At 44.0% G+C, this 20,043-nt stretch overlaps 1 long non-coding RNA gene across 1 annotated transcript in view; it reads left to right on the top strand.

Moving 5' to 3' along the window:
• Positions 1-8,716: 8,716 nt before the first annotated feature.
• LOC120805085 overlaps positions 8,717-20,043 on the top strand; it is an 83,137-nt gene continuing 71,810 nt past the window's right edge. Inside the window, exon 1 of the long non-coding RNA XR_005709499.1 lies at positions 8,717-9,097. This is a non-coding gene — a long non-coding RNA (uncharacterized LOC120805085). The remainder of the gene's footprint in view (positions 9,098-20,043) is intronic.

Genomic DNA, 20,043 nt, shown 5'->3' with positions numbered 1-20,043 from the left:
GAAGCCTTGAAGTGGAGGAGGCCGTCATTTAACTTTTTATACAACCCTTCTCTGCCAGATGCAGCATGGTTTATGGACAGTTGTGAGACAGGGGTGGATGGTACATGACTCTGACGACTTCATAGCTGGCTGATGAGCAGCAGCATTTTTAATAGAGGAGGTTATCAAATCAGCATTTTGAATGTGGACGTATTTGCTAATTATTGCTCGCCGGCCAAAATTTGATGTGACAACCTTCACGGTTTTAGATTATTTCCACTGAACATTTTTTTAAATTACTGTAGTTTTTGCCTCTGCATCTATATCTCATATGAGACCATCAAAGTATGGGTGAAAGAAAAAAAAAAAAAAAAAAGACAATTTACTACTCACTTGAAATTTTGTTTAACTCTGAAATCATCATATGTGGTAGAGAAACACTCATAATTGAAGCATTTAAAGGATCGTCAAAGACGCATACGTGGGTGAGTAAAGGGGGAAATCAGTCAAAGACAATACTCAGTCAAGTGTACTGACAGCCAACACACACACACACACACACACACACACAAACATGTAAAGCTTCATATCCCAGCGGGAGGGGGGCATGCTCTGAAGCTGTGTAAGATCATGCGGATACCCTGCTCCCTACAGCTGTAACAACATATGGAGCTGCGTTTGCCAGCCGACATGAAGCATGTCATTAAACAGTATTATTAAAATCACATACAACAGCGGGGTGTCAATGACAGGCGCGGCTGGTGCACGCTGATTGCTTCATCAATTGTGTTTTTTTTTGCCAACAGTTTGTTTAGTGGAAAGTGCACACTGTCAGATGGGTGTTTTCTGTGTTGGAAGTTAGATGATAAATATGGTTTATTCATCTCGAAATTGACTAATTAGGTTTTGGGGTTTTGTAACGCGCTTTAGTCGAGGCAGCAGGTGGAACAGCAGGTAGTCACATCAAAGTCGTTTGTGTCACGCTAATGCAAACGTGCCAAGTCCGCAGAACGCTCTAATGGTCTGGGAGACTGATGCTGAACTGAAAACTTGCAGGTCTGATTGCCACAAAAGGCTACACTACCCATCCATGCTGACGTGTCCTCGAGCGCTTCTTGCCAAGGACAAGAAAAACGACACTTAAATCAAATCGGTTTGACGATACAAGGTGCTGAAATCAAACTAATTTTGCCGCGCCTTGACACGAAATTTCTTCTGTAGTCCCAAAGTACAACAGGTCCGTCATTACAAATCAAAAGCCTAACATCTTTTCCTCCTCATATTCAAACAACTGGCCGATTTCAAACATAAATATGAAGGTGAAAACAACAGTCTCATCTCGCTTCTTTGTGTACCTTAGTTCAAGGTAATAGGAAATGCCTTTGGCAGATGGTTGCAGCTAGAGCTTCTTCTTCTTCTATCATGCAGTGGGCTGAATTACTAGATCTTGACCAATAATGACTTGAATGGTGAGCATGCCATTATATAACTATTGATACCACAAAAGAGAAAATGTTAATTGAAAATTGGACTGAAGTGATAGAGCAGCAGTAGTTCCACGGGCTTCTCATTTGTACGAGCAATGTGCAAGTTGATGTTGGTGTCCTTCTGTTCGAATTCCTTCATCAAGGGTCCATTTAATTTATGCACCTTTAACTGGTTTACATCAAAACTGAGGTCAATTTTCTCCCCTCATTTCGTAAGGACCATTTAATTTGAGCATTTGGCCACAGCATTTCTGTCCTTTCCAAATACTGAGAAGCAATTTAAATGGTGTGAAAATGTATGGATTTAAAATAAAACCTTAATCTCCAAGATACCAAGCACTCTACTACTTCTGATTTTGCTTAGAAAGTTAATTCAGACTTCTAGAAACTTCCTATAACTTTTGGTGAGGTTTGAATATTTTACTTTTTCAATTTTTATTGAATGAAGTCAAAATTCTTTATTACAACTTTTCAAACTCTCCCTACTTCTTTGAGCTGGAAACTTCATTCAAACTTTTAGCTTTTTTAAGAGTCTATATTGGAAGTGTATTGTGCCAACAACACTGTGTGATGAAAAAAGATAACTATTTTCACCTGTTCTTATCCCCCCAATGCCGTACGCTCTCCGTGCATTTTATATATCAAAGTGTTCAGATGTTCCTTCTTCCACAGATAGATTTATAATAAATTTTAAGTGATGGTAGTTACACCATGAGCTATGACCATAACAGCAAAGTGAGTGAAGGGAGTGAAACATGTACGCGACTGAAGTTATATTTTCAGTGCAAAACATTCGCACGTACCTGTTGATGAGAATTCTCATTTTTTTTCTTGTCAATGTGGGAGCTTGATTGGCAGCCCAGTGAGCCTCCTTTGTCCACAACAAGGCTCTGATTAAGATAAAATGAAAAGAAAACGTCGGTAACATTACCTCCCTACATACACTGACCACAAACAGGATCAGATTAACACTTATTAACTAATCTGCTAAATTTGGCTGTCAATCAAATGATGCTGACCCAGCTTCCGGTCTCTGGAGTTCCGCTTAGAAGACCACCAAGAAAACCGCTGTATCCAGCTCAGGTAGCTTTGAGTCCATAGCCACTGTCACTAGTAGAACATGTAGTTCACTTGGTAAATGTAAACTTGGTAAAAATGATCCATCAGTAACATGACATTTTAGGTTTGCCCATCACCAGGCTAATGTGAATTTAAAATGTTAAAAAGTAAGTACTAACTTTGGCCTCCACAAGGCTAACTCTAAGCTAAAATCATAAAGTATGACGTGGTTAATGTCCGCTCAAGATCACACAATGTCAGTAACATTAGGTGCTCATACAGCCACCTCATGGCCAATAGCAAACACAAATGATAAACTTTTACTACCATTAGCTGTTTATTTTTGTCAAAACAATAACAGTCAGTTGCAGATAACGGGCATTACAAAGCTAGTATCAAAATTAAATAGTGCTAGCAACATTAGCTTCTGAACTGAGCCTGAGCTAACAATGGAAACTGATGCAATGTCAGTAATATTAGGTGCTGAATTTGCCTATTCCAAGGACCGTGTTAACGCATATGGTAAAACAATGGTAAAACATCTTCCATTAGCAATAGCATATGCTAAATTCAAGTAGTATCCGGTTCCGACTGCAGCAGGCTAAATTCAAGACTTTACCTAGACTGAACACAGCTCACTGTGTACGAGTATCCCATGCAAACCCAGCGTTAGTAGTGTAGCAAACAATATCAGCAACCAGTGCATGAAGCCATCTCAAGTTAGCATGTAGCAAACAAATCAGCTTAACTTGTAGCTGTGGCTGCTGGCCTAAGGCAAGACGAATCCAGTGCCCCTTTGTGACTGGAGCTGCCTTCCAGGTTCCAATGCCACAAGGCCCAAACACAAAACCAACCCTAGCTCATTGGTGCCCATACTTCAAAACAAGCTCTAGCCCAGGACAAAACTTCCAAATGCTTATTGGATTCATCTCTTGATTTTTCATAAATGGATGAACTGCTCTCCTCAGGTAAGAAAAGGCTTTTCTTTCTGTCCTTTAATTTGTTCTCTTTTTAGAAAGATCCTGACTATTCATTCTCTCGGTACAAATGTCTTCTGTTTCTACTCCAGTACTGAGAAGATTTGCATGTTGCAGGGATTAAATTAGGATAGTGTGTACAGTATGCGTATGTGGATCTATGTTGAAATGTCTGCTGGAGTCATTTGGCCCAGTGTCCACATACGTTTAATGGGTGGAAGAGATTCCCTTTAGATAGACGTGATAAATTGAGGCCATCACAGGTCCGTCGATTACTGCAAGGTTATGGAGATGGAAGCGGTAACACAATATAGAGGGTATGAAGACAGTGTGCATGAAGTAAGAAAAAAAATCTTAATCACAGTCAATTTAATTAAAAAAAAAAAAAAAAAAAGGTTGCGCTAATTGTACTGTAATTTGTCCTGGTGACACTGGTGCAGGGATATTTTGACAAGTGACAGACGTGGTACTAGGTGGACAGGACCTCATTATACCCAAAAAGGGTCATTACAAGAAATACAAGTGAACTGTAGCCATTAAGCACTGTGTGTCACTCTAGTATTCACTCTATATTTTACCAAGCGGAAAGTGTAACTGTACATAGAGGAGTTCTGGTACATGATGCCTTTAGGACAAAAGCCAAGATACACGCAATAAACGAGCAGTGGGGGACACATAGCTGTAATGTATTTCTTAGCAGGAAACATCAGTCTGTGCAAATTTGAGTTTGAGGAAGTCTGACTATTGGGGTTGCTTTACAGAAAAAAAAAAAAGCTGTTTTTTTAATATTAGTGAATACTCAGGACTTCCTAACTCCTTACTAGGAAAAATGTATAAAACAGACACTACACAGGGCACGTAAAGGCACTCTTGTACTTAAGTATTGTGTCTGTTTTTAATTACATTTTTTTCTAAACGGCGAGCCGGACTCTGCACAGCATGGCAAGCTAGCCGTAGCGTTAGCGAGGATTACCTCTGGGAGAACTAGAGGCCTTTAGTAAAATTTAATGGTGGCTCTAGGACGATGCGGTACCAACGCCGAGGCGGAGGGGCGAAGGTTTGAGCCAGATTGACAGCCACAGACGGTCTCTGTGCAAATGCGTAAACACACCTGTGTATGTAGACTGCGCGGAGACATGGCACCATTGTCTCCTCATTAGATAATTGTAGAGGTATCATGGGAGTGAAATACTGCCAATAGGGTCTTAGAATGAAAAAACTTTAAATAATATATCAAAATATGTAACATAATATTTTGACAAGGAGGCAGGTAATGTAAGATTTGTCTCCTCCCTGCTCCTTTTTGATCACACTTTATATAATAACATATAGTAGCTTATATTTTTGTGGAATTTCTTTTTTGTGTGTGTTGGAGGTGTGTACACTGAAGTGATTGAAAAAAGATGAAGAATGAGTGAAAATGACATTTTCTTTGCTTAATCGTTTAATCTTTTTATATTGTCACATAACCCTGCTGCTGTCCATTGAGCACAATGGTAGCATAATTAGTCGACAGCACAGTCTACATAGTGTTCACTCGGCTAAAATTAGACCTTGTTCGAGCCCATTATACACAAACAACTTTGTATGCAATCCGCCTTTCTTTGTCTCCCTCCCACTTTCCCTGTTCAGACTTTGGGATGCATTGTGTGCTTTCCTCTGTCCCTGTCAAAACAGTTAGAGTCACTGTCCTTCGTGGCGTAAGGGGAGAGGAGAGGTGCCAGCGTCTTATTCACTTAAATCTATTCGGTCTGACAACATCATGCAGCCTGACCTTTGACCTCACACACACACACAAAAAAAAAAAAAAGTATGAATCCCACCTCGCAAGAGGGGACAAAACTGAGAATCCTTGACAGAGAGAGGGAGAGAGAGGTGGGGAGAGGGGTTCGGGGGTTGGAGGGAGTAAAGGAAAGATGCCGGACCGAAGGGGAGCATGGGCGGCTTGTGAACAGAGACCTGCTGCATTTCAGAGTAGCGCTAGTCGCCGCGGGAGGAGAGTTCACGGTGCTTTTAAGACAAGACGTATATTCATTCTGAGAAAAAAGTCTGAGTTGAAATGACCTGAAACTAAAGGGCTCCGTGCGCAGTTGCTCTGTACTGTATACCCTAAACGACCCTGCATCATGACGTAACATTGTAATCCAATTAAACGGCCCCGCTACATAATTCTACCTTAGCTGGTTAAACTTGATTTACGGTGAGAGGTGTTTCTAGTGCTTTCATAAATCAGGTGGAAGGAATAAATAAAACACCGAGCAACATGTCCTGCTGGGGTGAGGATCAAGTGTAAACATTCCATAAATAGAAAAATGGCAAGACATAAAATAAAATCTTGAACGCTGGAACGAGGAAAAAAAAAAAAACACTACAGTTGCTAAATAATGAACATAAAAGGGCAACAGAGTTACAAACAGCAATACATTAAAAGGTTAGTGCTCTTCCATCAGGCAGCGACCTTGAGAAAGAGCAATAAGCAACGAGTAAATAAATATATCCTTTTATTTCATATTTACCCACATGTTGCATATCTTATTTTGAAATATAATCGTCACGTGGTCCACCCTCAGCAAAATTGTGGTTTTGGCACTTGACACCTCCAAAATGCAAAATGTCGTACAGTTCAGTCCCATTGTATTGAAAGTCTTTGATTTTAGCAGCCTCCATCAAGTTATGCTCTATTAGCTCCTTATCATTTGCTCTGGACATTTTCAGTTTGGATGCCCAAAATCTGACTCATTTGAGCCAAACGATTAAAGGGCTTTTAGATTAATTGTTGCAAGAGGCTTATTAACTCCAAAAAAATATGGACGTTGCATTTAAATGAACTCAAACAAAAACTTAGAGACCATCTTGCTCTGGGATCACACCAGACGCGGCGCCCGCCATCGCGTTGACGTGCCGAACCCGTGAGTCCTTCGGTAGCCATTGGTGACAGAATCTGTCCAAACACAGACAGACAGTTAGACACAAAAACGCAAAAGCTGTGGATGAATCGTGAGTTTTTGACGAATATTACAAAAAAATCACTGATTTAACAAACGTGAGACAAACATGTGCGTCACTGTCTCACAGGATAACACGCACCTTTTAGAGAGAACCACTATACATAGAGACCACTGAAAACCCTCTTCGTGCTCTCGGCGGCATCTCCCGACGCTCCTGCTGTCTCAGAGTCCGGCCAGGTGTCCTGGGAGACCATGAATATTCAACTCAGCCGCAAAGCCTCTGGTGACAGTTTAATGTGCTCATACTAAATGCTGCATGGACTGCGTTTGGCATTATGGGTGACAGATGGCTAGAGTTCTTTAGAAATCCCGATGGGAAATGCCAGCGAATTGAAGCTATTATGTAATTTTACATAGAAAGATGTTTAAAAAATAAAAAACCCTTTAGTTGATCAAGATTGACTGAGATCGAGACAGTTACAGTAAATTTATTTCGGATTAAATTATTTGCTGATGTCAGCACTTCGACAACATACTACATTACCAGTTTGGCCGAATGGCTTCGGCGAACTTCCACATGCAAATTCACGTCGCTGGCCAATAGCAAAGCCTCTTGACGCAGTGCTGACGTTTGAGGGAACGGGGAGCCAGAGAGTGAGTGCAAAAGAGACTAAGCTATTGCCGCTTATCAGCTCTTTAACGTTTATTTAACCCTGCCCTGTCTGAGTACGGTTCGCAGGCAGTCACGAAACAGGAGTTGGTAGCGCAAACGCAACTTCCGAATAATCTTAAAGTGCGTTCCCATTGTAGTTTATTAGGTAGTGATGATGATGTGAAGAGGATGAAGGAGACTCCGCTGACACCGTCTTGATTGCGTACAAAGGTTTATTACAGAGAAGCACAGCGTCAAGTCAGGCGTCTGCAGGTCTGCTCGTGAGAGGGTGTGCAGCCGATGAAGCGCTCTGAAAATCGGCCTTGGTCGATGACTCTTAAATAGGGCAGTTGTTTTCCCTAAAAACTGTCACTAAATTATGGTTTCAATCCCAAAGCATGAACCTTCCTTTTCAAAAACAAAGCAAAATGCGACAAAGTGCAGTGGAAACAGATGGAAAAAACCCCCCAAAACCAAGCATGTGACTTAAACGTCCACTGAAGCTCCCGCTCCACCGAGGCAGATGAAAACATCCGATCCGTGGGGATCGATGGGGATCGATGGGGAGACTGTGACGTTCCTCAAATTAATTCATGAAACAAGCATAAATGCCGTACTTCCGTCATGCTTTCTACACTGACTGGCGCTCCTATGTCGTTGTTGTTGCACCCTTTCCTACCATGGTTTCAATGGCGCCCAACTGGAGAATTAGCGCCACCAACTGTTTACCTTGACGAACCAAATCCCAATATCTGTATATCGGGCAGAAAAACTAGAAGCAGGCATTAATTCACATTTTCTTTATGGTGAATTTTCTTGAAATTTGGTTTGAATTTGCGCCGTTTTTGGATGAAAACCAAGGTCATGTCAGCAACATGCTGTTACGTGTGTGACTGAGCTGATGGGGCTGCCAACTGACAATTAGCAAGTTAGCTCCCGAAGCTACTTTCCCCCACATCTTTATTGAATCAAACGATGTGGAGTCCCGTGAAAAAAAAGATGCCAGGGGGGGCAGAGGAAAAAGAAAGATGCCGGGGGGCTGAAAAGGACACAGGGGAAGAAAAAGGAAGCTCGGCAAGCTGTTGTGAATGACTAGCATTTGCATGTTCTCAGCTTGGCTAGCGTGTTAGCCGTTGGCTCACCAGCTACCGTAGTTCACAAACTACTAGAAAATCCCCACAACATAAAGCACTGCATATTTCCGTGATTATGTTATTCCGTCGAAGGCAGTGCAGCTCTACTCCCATGTTCTCCTGCTTTACGGTCCTAATACAGCGCCGAAAGCCTTCTTTGAACGGGGGGAGAAATATTTTAGATGTATTCACATTTGGCTATTTTGTGGTCGGACTTTAAAAGGTGCTGGGTTTAAAAACTGCTTTCAGTCTTAAAATAAAACAACAACCCGAGGAGTAGGTTGTACCACATGATGAATTTGAGTCAAACTGCAGGGATTCATTTCGTCCCGGAATAATGGTGGTGGTAGTGGTGGGGGGGGCACCCCGTCGACGTAAACCACCCGACAGCAAGTTGGCCCGGCCACACCCCCTCTGCCCGGCCCCACCTGCTGCCTCCACGCCGCCGCCGACGGTGGTGAGCCCACTCGCCGACGGAGGATTTTGGAAGCGAGAGCCGCTCTCCGTGAGCTCCTCGTCCAGCGGGCGCCCCGTGCTGAAGACAGCGGCTTTTTTTTTTTTTTTTTTTTTTTCTGCACCTTTCACCCCGAGGCACACCTCCGCCTCCTCTCCGGGGCTCGTTCCGTCAGGCTGGAGGAGAGCAAGCGGAGGCACTTGCGCCGGGGTCCTCGAACGCCACGGAGAAAGTTGACGAGGCTGCCAGGAAGCGGACTCTCCTGTTGATTCAGGTCCTTCTGTTCGCCCCGCACGATCCTCACGGACTGTTTCACCGACAGCATTTCCCGACCTCTACATGGCAAAGTTCTTGGCTGAACTACTGGGATGCACACTTCCGGACAAGGGCACTCCACCTGTGTTCGAGGTAAGATGCTCTTAAATTACACACAGACCTCCGGTGGTTTTTTTTAAATGAATGTATCATCTCATAATACTCAAATCTATCACCAGCACTCAGCTTTAATTCATAGATAATTAAAAAAAAAAAAAAACCCCCCCCCCAAAAAACAAACAACAGGGTTCAGGCTGCGTCTTCACGCCGTGAATTCTCTATGGCAACAGGAGGCTGAGGCTTTGCCCATCGCTATGATTGACAGCTGTTCGGCTGCGGAGCACTTCATCGGCCGTGATCCCCGCGGCTCCGGGGTTTTTTTTTTTTTGAAATGCCGCCGCCACGGAGCTCGGCTCTCCGCACACCCGCCGTTTCGTGCAGTGACCAGATTTTCCATCCGGCATTTTGCCGCGGGCGGCGGATTAATGCGCATTACCACGCGTCTTTACGCTCGCGGAAAAACCGGCGTAATGTTCCTAAAACGTCGGCTCACGCTTTATCTCCGGTGCTCATAATGAGTTCGTAATGACCTTGTCTTACTTCGCGGGGTTTTTTTTCCACCTCCCGTCCTGCCGCTGTGTCGTTGCCGTAGCGGGAATCTCTCTACGACATTTGCACAGAGTCCTGCCAGGCACCACTCGCCGTAAGTCTCGGCGCATGCGGTGCGGTCTCTGGCAAGAAACGGCTGGCACTCTAATGTTGCTCGTATGTGGGTCAGTGTGCCACACGCTGTGCCACACACTGTGCCACACACACACACACACACACACACACACACACACACACACACACACACACACACACTGCACCTGTTCTGTACTTCCGTGCCTGTGCCTGAGGACTGTTCACTTGTTTTCAGCTCTGCATGGATTGATGGATAAATCTGCTGTGAAATAACTGGGCTTCACAGAAAAAGCTCAATTTTTTTTTTTCTTTTCTTTGTCCCCTCTCGGATGGTTTCCTCAGGGACTGTCCCTGTGTCATATAACTGTGCATTGAGCAACTGCTGACATGATTGATGAATTGATCTGTTAGAGTACTGAAAATCCCTGCGGGTCCTTTTTTTGAGTCAGACAAGTGGTGGGCGTTGTTCGTCATTTTTGAGACCAGAATGCTTCAGTGAGTGAACGGTCGTTGGTAACATAAGACTAGAACCTTAATGATGCATGAAATGACCTCCAGGCTCTAGGGGATGGCGATGTGGCCCGACCCACCGCTTTGGACCAGACTGAAATCTCTCAGCAGCTCCTCGATGAATTATCAGGTTATGATGTCAAATTATCGTCAGTTTTGTAGAGACAATTATGGTCCGCAGAGGATGACTCCTACTGACTCCGCTGGTCCGCTGACTCGGTGGCATCTCAGAGACTGATATTCTCTAAGACGTGTGTTTCAGACTTGAGAGTCAGGTCTCCCCAAAGACTCAAGAACGAACTTGAGGGTCCTGAGATGTTGAAAAAAGTAGGAAAAAGGAGGAAAAAGACGTATTTGTTCCGTAACCGAAACTAGGATCGTTTTTTCCTGACTTTTTTGAAATCTTTGCTATTAATCTGGAAAGTTTTCTTGGTCAACACTGCATGGTTTGGAAACATTTCTCTCACTGTAACAGCTCTTGATATTGGTAGGGAAAGAAGGGCGGCCACGGTGAGTTGGTTGGATGTAGGGCTGGTGGGACGGGCCATGGTTTGCGGTCTGGGTCAACCCGTAGGCCTCCAACTGCCTTGTTATGTCAGTGACCACATCAGACGGGCTCCTGTGTACGACCGGCTTTCACGTGCTAGAAGCGCTGATACCTGCTGTGGAGGTAGAGGAGAGGCATCAGTGAGCTTGTCTGACGTTCCTTAAGAAACAGGAGGATGCCCCCGAAACAACAGTATCCTTTAAACACATACTTTTTTTTCTTCTTCTTCTTTTTTTTTTTACAGTATCTCTGCTTAGGTTTGGCTAGCTGACAGAAGTGTGCTGTGTGAGAACAAACTCTACGATGTGTTAGGGTACTGAAATGGCCTTTTTCATTATTTTCTGTGCATTCCTGGGTCAACGCCTCTCTGTCGGGTCAAGAACGACAGAGGGGCTGTATAAAATGTGTAAAAATGGCTGTAGTTTCTAAACTGTTTGTTAGTGCAATGTTTTTGTTAAACCCCTCGATTTAAAGCTCAAAGTCTGAACTTCAACCACGTGTCGGCGGCTTCGTTTCAGATCCGCTGTGGTGGTGGTGCACAGAGGCAAAATGACGAAAATCGTGCCACCGTCCGAATACTTACGTACCCGACTGTGGATGAATGGGTATAACACAACAGAGGAAATAAACGGATTAGGTGTGTTGCATGATGTTGTGTAATAATGTGACCTTTCTGTCCAATTCCGTTGATGAACATGTTCTCAAAAGGAAATACAATTAATTTTAGTATCTTTAATTTTGTCTGTGTTAAAAATGGGACCTGACAGTCGTTGCATAACATCGGCTCTAAATGAAAAACGGTTCTAGACTTACTCTCATCACACACACACACACACACACACACACACACACACACACACACACACACACACACACACACACACACACACACACGACCAGCTGTAATCCACATCCACCACGGGACTGTTAATCCACCAGGCATCATCTCAATCTGCCTAACACACACTGTGTGTGAGTCAAATATTAAAATCATCTCAGAAATGTGTCAGGGAGGATCATCGTAGTAACTTCTGGGAAAATGAAGTCATGACCTGTTCTGTTCGGCTTTAGCTGCGGGACAAAGATTAGAATCGCAGACTGTTATATAAAGCCTTATTTCCAATTCCACCTTGAACCGTGGATCTGTTGAATAGACGCACTGCTGACTGCACAGAACAGGCAGAGAGTTTTTGATCATGCCAACAAATCTTAGTTCCAAATGATGAAGTTAAAGATTTAAAAAAAAAAAAAAAAATCTGTTTATGGTCATTGGGTTTTGATGATTGAGCGCCAGCTGCCCAACCTACGGCGTTAAATACGAATAAGGTATTTTTTTCTGGTTAGTAAGAGGACCGTACCTCTTGAATTCGAACAGCGCCTCCACAAGAAACAAACACTTGGAATCTTAGCAGGTGTAATTCTGAGATGGCTGAAGCAAACAATAACTTTAATAACCAAGGGGACTGAGGAGAGAAGACAAGCCAACCACTACACAGCAGTGATGGGGGTGACCCAGTGGTTCCCAAAGTGGCTTCACTGGAGTTTTAGGACTCTTGTCTGTTCAGTGCAGAAAGAAAAAATGAGCGTCCACGTCAGTAACCAATTCTCAATTCCCACTGGGAATGTTGGATTTTTTCTGAAAGCTCAGATGTGTCCGACTTGGCCATCGGTAATTCGTCAGTGCCTGAAATACCAAACAAATACAGGCACCTCGCGTCAGCCAAAGACCTCCATTTAATGTAGGTGAACCCAAATTTGATGGATGTGCTGTTATATTGTCAATGCGCGGCACCTAAACCCTCACACAACCAACTCTGTAATCGTACAGAGCGTCCTGATGACGCGAATGCTCGCAAGGGAATCTTTCCCATCTTTACCCCTTCTTCCCATATGGTGTGAATGAGGCATTGTGGGAAAGTGTAGGAGTTGAGTGTCTAAGACTAAATCGCTTTAACTTCATGCGCTGTAGGTTTGAAGTTTAGGGCAGTTATCTGCTTTGGTTTCCACTAACTTGTTTACGTAATACTGACAGCTTTTCTAAGTGAAACGTCGTAATCTTGCGTTTCTGAATCGTCAGTATAAGACGACTGTATTGACAACTGTATTGTGGGTATTTAAGGTATTTAAATCTGAGCGCAGATGTCGTTATAATGCTGATATTTTCAAAATAAGGGTAGGCTGTCATGTGCGCTGTGTAGACACCAGACAAGGCTGATTTGTTATCAAGTGTTAAGAAAATGTTCAGCATTGTTTATCCAGAAGAAGTAGACAACTCACTTGTGTTTAATGTGACATTTGATTTCCTTAGCTTGCATTAGCACCAGTGAATCCTCGTAAATCGTTGTTTATTTATGTACAAATCAGCCTTGACTTCCATTTTATTATCTAGAGAATCGAGCTGCAGCTGTTGCATGACAAACATATGTTGTTTAATATGATCCGAGTCCTTGTAGGCAAGTCTCGCCACTCGGCAGCCGTCTTTGCTACGCCGTCGGGCGCCTATTTCGGGCTGACAAGACCAGGCCCCTATCTAAATGGGGGGGGAGCCATGACTTGACTTTCACCAGGATGTAAAAAAGGCATGTATAGAATCACCAGTCAAATCTGGCAGAAACCACTTAAGAAGTTTGTTGACTTCGCCCCAAAATTACGTTTAAAGCACCTTTTTCACCCACAGGTTATACGACTAATACGCACGCGCAAGGTGTCGCTTGCGTCGGTGCAACAACACGATTTGGCCTGATGCGTTTCCCGTTCGGCCGTTATACAGCAGATGATTGGCTTTTGGGAGGAAGGGGCGGGAAGTGTGTCATACAACCGCCATCGTTGGCGTTACAGACTTTCCCACTCAAAGTGGCCTGTCTCTTCTCTTTATAACGTCTCTGATTTGGCTGACTCTGCTGTTTGGCTTCTAGTCCGCGACTGAACTGTGACGGCGGCGGAGCAGCAGCGTGTTTTTCCCCGGGGAGGCACTTTTTAAAATTTCTCTTCAGATGCTTAAAAGGGGGGGAAAGACCCTCAGTAACCAAGTTTTAAGAGGTTGATTTAAATTTTTGTTCTTATGACAAGTGAAAGCTTTTCTTTTGAAAGAATGCAACAACTTACAGTTTAAAATCGAAGCTTTTGTTTCATCACAGTCGTTCTTCTTTAATTCCTTTTCTCTCTCCAAACTTTGCACTGCATCTCTCCTCCTCTGCATTTATTTGTCTCGTGCTTGCCTTCTCCCTTGCACTTTGCCATGTTTCTTTTTTCAGACTCTCTCTTCGTCATTCACTCATACGCTGTCTGTTCCTGATGCCTCCTCTCTACCCCTCTCCTTATTTTTTATTGTTTGCAGCCTTTGAGCGAGGCTTTATCCAGGGTAGGGAGCTTGTGTTTCAAGCGGTATTCGGTTTTCTCAGGGCAAAGAGAAAGATTAACATAACTGCACTCTCAAGGCCCTCTGTGTGGGTTTTGAAAACACGTCTGCAGATTCAGACAAATCCACAGAAGCTGTTTTTCAGAGGTGGAAAGTTTGAGAGAAATGCATAGAAATAGAGGAGCTGGATTGTGACGTCAGAGAGTAAGTTGAGTATATTATGTTCATGTGTATTATATGCTCAGTGTGTTGCCATGGAAAAGCTGTGTGTGCACAGGGAGTATATAATCTCAATCGTGAACACTCTTCACCACACATTTTTACTGTGTGTGCACGTGTGCTTATATTATTCATGTAGTGGGGACTGCACTTCCTTTCGGGGACAAAAAGCAAGTCCCCATGATGTAAATCATTAAATTTTAGGGTGAAGACTTAGTTTAAGGTTTAGGGCGAGGTGAGGTTAGGCTGAGGTTAGGCTGCGGTTAGGCTGAGTGTTGGGCTGAGTGTTGGGCTGAGGTTAGGCTGAGTGTTGGGCTGAGTGTTGGGCTGAGTGTTGGGCTGAGTGTTGGGCTGAGTGTTGGGCTGAGTGTTGGGCTGAGTGTTGGGCTGAGTGTTGGGCTGAGTGTTGGGCTGAGTGTTGGGCTGAGTGTTGGGCTAAGTGTTGGGGTTAGACAGGCAGTGGTTAGGTTTTGGGTTAGGGCCAGTTTCCAGGAAGTGAGACTTAAGGAAAGTCTCATTTCCATCTGAAGTGATGGAAACACAACTCTCTCTCTCTCTCTCTTTCTGTGTGTGTGTGTGTGTGTGTGTGTGTGTGTTAATGTATTCAGAAGACGAGAACGTTCAGTGCGACGCGGCATCATGTTCCTCGTAATTAAATTCTAATGCTTCATCTGTTGAGATTAATCTGTGTGGACTGTATAATGTTTATGCTGATAAATATGTTTTTGTAATTTTTATGTGACAAGTCAAGGCTACAAAAGCCTGGCGTTGAATAAGAATCAAGTGGTTACGGGGGGAAAATAGAGGGACAGTTGCCACTGGACATAAAAGACGACATGTTAGTTGTTTTCTGTCTCTCATAGAGATACAGCCTTTATTTTGAAGTTAAAAATCTAAGGGAAAATGCGATGATTAAAAATACCATGCAAAGACTGAAACCACAGGAATTTAACAGTTCTTAAAATGAGCTTTCTCAGCGTCCTTTCCTTCACTTTTCGCCACGACGGCCGCGAACGAACCGCGAACGGCAACAAACACTGTTTCTGCAACGACGCGAGGTTGAGCGGCTCCGTCGTGTAAGACGAGTCGAGGTATTTTTCAGTGGAACTTGGTAAAAAAAAAAAAAAAAAAAAAACGACACATCAAAAGCTTTATATACACACAATCGTACACCGAGACAACACACTGACACGAAATAGATTTCCGTAGCTTTACTTGACAATGAAACGGTGCGTTGTTTGTTCAGAGGCAACACACACGTATGATTTTGAAGCCGGAAATATCTCAGTGCGGCAAAAGTTTGCAGCTCAAGCTTTGGTGTGACTCACGTTGGGGTGAAAAGAACACTTGGGGTGCCTCAGTTCCCAGTGGCGCTGCAGCTTTCTTCAGCTTCCTGTTGGCTGCTTGCAATGTTGGTGCTTTGGTATTTTTGATGATGGATATTTTTATGAGTGTCGACCGTACGTTTTATGTCAAGTGCTCTTGAGGGAGAGGAAGGCCACGCGCTCCGTTGTGCGCTAATGTTAGCAGGCGTGCGGGTTTTTTGTTTGTGTCGTTGCAAGTAATCTCTTGCGCCTGTGTGAGAGAGGAGGAGGAGGAAGAAAGAGAAAGAGAGAGGGAGAGGGGGAAAGTATCCGGCAGTCGGGAAAGAATAGAGAACCAAGGTAATCTCAAGTATGAAAATTTGGAAAAGCCTCCATCGCTATGACAACCGCTGAAATCAGTGGATGAAGCAAAGAAACTGCACAGCTTTCACTGAGCCCCGGTTCTGTAACAGTGGCTGATACTGAGCCGATGCTCCCTCATCAGCCGACTGGTGTCACATTTAAACGTGTTGGGCTCAAACGTTTCTCTTCTCAGTTGATTTACCACCGACTTCGACAGATTTCCAGCTGAAGACAAGTTCGGGGCCGTGAGCATCCCGGAATAAATCTTTAACCCGACTCGACCTGTCACGTTTGGTGGAAATGTCATGCTCATTTGGGACCAGTTTCGAACCCTGCCTCCCGCTGAATGTCGCTGTCTGTGAAATACAGATACTGGGAAAGTAAAGAGTGTCTGCTTGTTCAAGAGACAGAGAGCGGAAACGAAACCCGCGAGGTCAGGTTTTATAGTTTGGCTCAAGATCATCTTCTTCAGGTGTTTTTTTTTTTTTATATCCAGTCCAATAAAAATCCCCAATATTCCCCCTGTGAATGTCTTCTCAAGGACATTTACAGGGGGAATATACTGCATGTTCGGACCGACAGTCTTTGTGGATGATTGTAAAGCTGTTATTTATACTCATTTGTTTTTCAAAAGGTGTTGATTTGACAGCGACAGTGCACATTGTTAACAATAATCAGTGTAAATGTAGAAGAAGAGGCTATTTTCTTCGCATGCGCATCACGTCAGGGGTCAGAAGTTGTACTCGCTTTTGTTTTCAGGTGCCACAGAGGAAGAAAAAGAAAAAAAAAAAGAGTTGAGCTTCTCTGCTATAAATCATCAACACAGACAGACACTGAGCGTGAGGGTGAGGCAGAGATCATGTTTTACTGTAGTGCTGCGTTACTGAGAGGGAGATCGTCCCAGGAAGTCAATCCTCCACGCTCAATATTTCTAAAGACTGGTACAGCACGCACGTGAGTTGTGGTCAGTAGTAAGTCGGAGCGTCTCATGTCCCGATATCTGCGCTACCAGCCGCTCGGGCTGCAAAGAGGCCGAAAGTCTGGCTGTCAGACACGATATATCGTACGGCACCAAGTCAGGCTGCGCAGACACCCGACAGTCAGCGTTACCGTTGATTTTATCGCGACATGCGCGCTTGACTTTTCTCCTTGTGGGGGCGCGGACTGTTCTTCTGAACGGTCGGGTCCCTCGGGCGACGATCACGTCTGGTCTCAGGGGTCTGCGTGGAGACCTCCTAGCGTGCAGCGTGCATCCGGTCGGTGCAGTTAACACACGGGTAGCAACGGGAATCACAAAGTCCCCGAAGGGGTTCAGAGATAACAGTGGTAATAACACGGTGTCATTTACTGTTTACTGCACATATCCACGGTAGTGGTGGGTGTTAGAGTGGTAGAGACAGATGGTTTCTTGAATGCTTGTATAAGTTGTGACTACTTGCATTGTACTCTAGAGGAACTGCCACCATGTGTTTTCTTTCACGGGAACATAAAATAGAGTGTGTGTGAGTGGGTTGTCCCCTGGTCTACAGTGTATTTTATAGCCGCAGCTGTCTCAACTTCCATGAAATGTGTCGGGAGAAAAAGAGGTTTCTGTGCATTTGTGATGGGGCGATTTGAGTAGGAAAGAGAATCCAAAAGAGCAGTAAGTTCCGCCGTGTAATGATGTACAGAGGCATCGGCACGCACACGGCACAATTACACACAGAAACGCACGCGAACACGCAACCGGCTGGGCTGCCGGTTTAAAAGCCTAGAAAAGCCTGTCTGAATTGTCTGTCCTCACAGTTGGGCTACACAGGGCCGAGAACCTGGGTCCAGCAGAACCTGGATGTATTGGAAGTTGGTCTTTTTCTTGAAAAAACAATATATAAACCCGAGCAGGAAAACTAGACACAACACCACGGTGCTGTCTCACGTCTTCACAAATAATGAAGGACTGTGTTTCTAAATGTGTGTGACGCATTTCTGTGCGGGGAAGATTTTTTTCTGCACTGCCTATATGTGTTCCTCCAAATGTGCCAAACACAAGCGCCAACCGGCTTTACCCTTACCCACGGCTATTTGCGATCGGGCACAGACCACCAAGGCTGGACGACAAAGGACATCGTGTAGCACGCCCCGAAGGAACAAGTCCTCTCATCGCTGCTAGATAACAGCTCCAAGGAAACTGTAGTGAAATCAAACCATTACGTTTCCTGGAAGAAACCTCTTTTTTTTTCTCTCTCAAAGAAAAACAAGACTTTCTAAGGCTAATTTGACTTTTTTTTAAAAAATTTGAATCTTGGAGGCAATTTAGAAAATTATTGTTCCATTAAGGGGATGTCAAAGACTTAATGGGAAGTATATGTCGGGACGCGATTGCCCCGATCGATCGACAGGTCTCTCAGGCTGCCACACTCGTCCCCCCTCAGCTTCAGCCGGGATTCCCCATCTTACCCAGATCGGGTTTTTACGGATGAAGAAACGGACAAAGGTGGTAGCAAGCAAATGCCCAAATCCAGGTTCAGAATAAACTTCCCTTCGGAAACCTCCAGGTAACAGAAATAGAAGCCAATTTCTACCGCTTGTAAAGTAAATAAACAAATATAAAAACAAAAAAGTATCGTCTTCCTGGTTAAGAGTTGTTTTTTGTTAATGTTCTTGCTTGTAATGACTTTCTTTGTAAATGATCCCATGCAACGAGCTGCTGATGAATATACTCTTTAGAGACGTGTGCTGGTGACTGGGAGGTTGCTGGTGCTCGTCGTTAGTGTGAATCTGCTTAAGCTACAGAAAAGGAGCTTTTCCCCCGGATTTTCCCTCTCTTCACTTTCCATCAGCATCGACTATCTGGTAGTGTAACCACAAGGGGGCAGCGTGCAACACAGAACCCCCTTCAACTCCCTGGTTAACTGCCGTCCTCAGGCGGTCCAGGGAGTGAGGGGGGGTGGGTGGGCGATGGACTCACAGAGGGAACGGACATTTAAACATGAACTTGTTTCCTTATCGCCGATCCTGGGAAGAAAACGACAAAAGAGCAGCTCTTCCTATGACGACGGGCAGTGAATAATTGTGCTACTGATGGTAAAAAAAACAAAAAATAAAAAACATCTCCTGCGTCCTGAGGAGCAGCAAAAGGCAGAACAAGGTGATTACTGAAAAACTACAGATTAAGGAATTAATGAGCCACTTGACACTCAAGAAAATTAGCAAATGACACAAGAGATCCTGTATCACACAACGTATATATATATACTGTGGCTACTGGATATTTCTATGCAAATATGACACACATTCAGATGAGGTGGGCGCATACAGGATTCTAGCATTAGACAGTTGTTCTTATCTGTACCTGATGTATATTCTGGTAGTCATCTGCCACGTATTAAGAAAAGGACAATGCAGTGCGACCTGGTTGGGGACTCTTCTTGAGTTGGGTTGAAAATGTTTAAGTTCATTCATGTGTGTACAAACATTATAATCTTTACAGCACTTGCAGACAAAAACGCTTTGCACAAGGTTTCCACTGATGGTTGTGTGTTGTGTTTGTTGCATGTACTATTATTATTATTATTATTATTACCTTTATTGTTATTGTTATTTACAAAATGATGCTATAGGATGAATTAAGAAGATGTAGGACCGGGGTTGAAGAAAACAACACGAAAGCCGTACTGTATTTCAGAGGAGGTTTTGGTCTTATGTTGGAATTCTGTTTTTGATGCGGTTTTTCCTTGAAGTCGCCCTTGGGTTCAGTGAAAACAAGTCACCTTCTGAGCAAAAAGGTGTAAAATAAGTAAATAAATGAATAAAAAATCCACCAACGCATTGTTGGCTCACAGCACACGCTGTAAATAATAGAATACAGCATGCGATGCCGTCAGAAATCTAGCGCCTAGTCAACTCAGATGTTCCAACAAGCACAGAACGCACTTATTGTATCGGTGTGAGCACGACAGGCGAGAGGATGAGGACAGGAGGAAAGGAAGGGAAGGGCAGAGGGAAGGAAACACAGGGAGCCGGTCGTCGTGGGGCTCTGCAGGGAAGGGAGTGATGAGGAGTTTCACACGGCAGT

Source organism: Xiphias gladius, chromosome 19, assembly GCF_016859285.1.
Source record: "Xiphias gladius isolate SHS-SW01 ecotype Sanya breed wild chromosome 19, ASM1685928v1, whole genome shotgun sequence".
NCBI lineage: Eukaryota > Metazoa > Chordata > Actinopteri > Istiophoriformes > Xiphiidae > Xiphias > Xiphias gladius.
The sequence above is the reverse complement of the archived record's forward strand: the minus strand, read 5'-3'. Positions and strand labels throughout refer to the sequence as shown.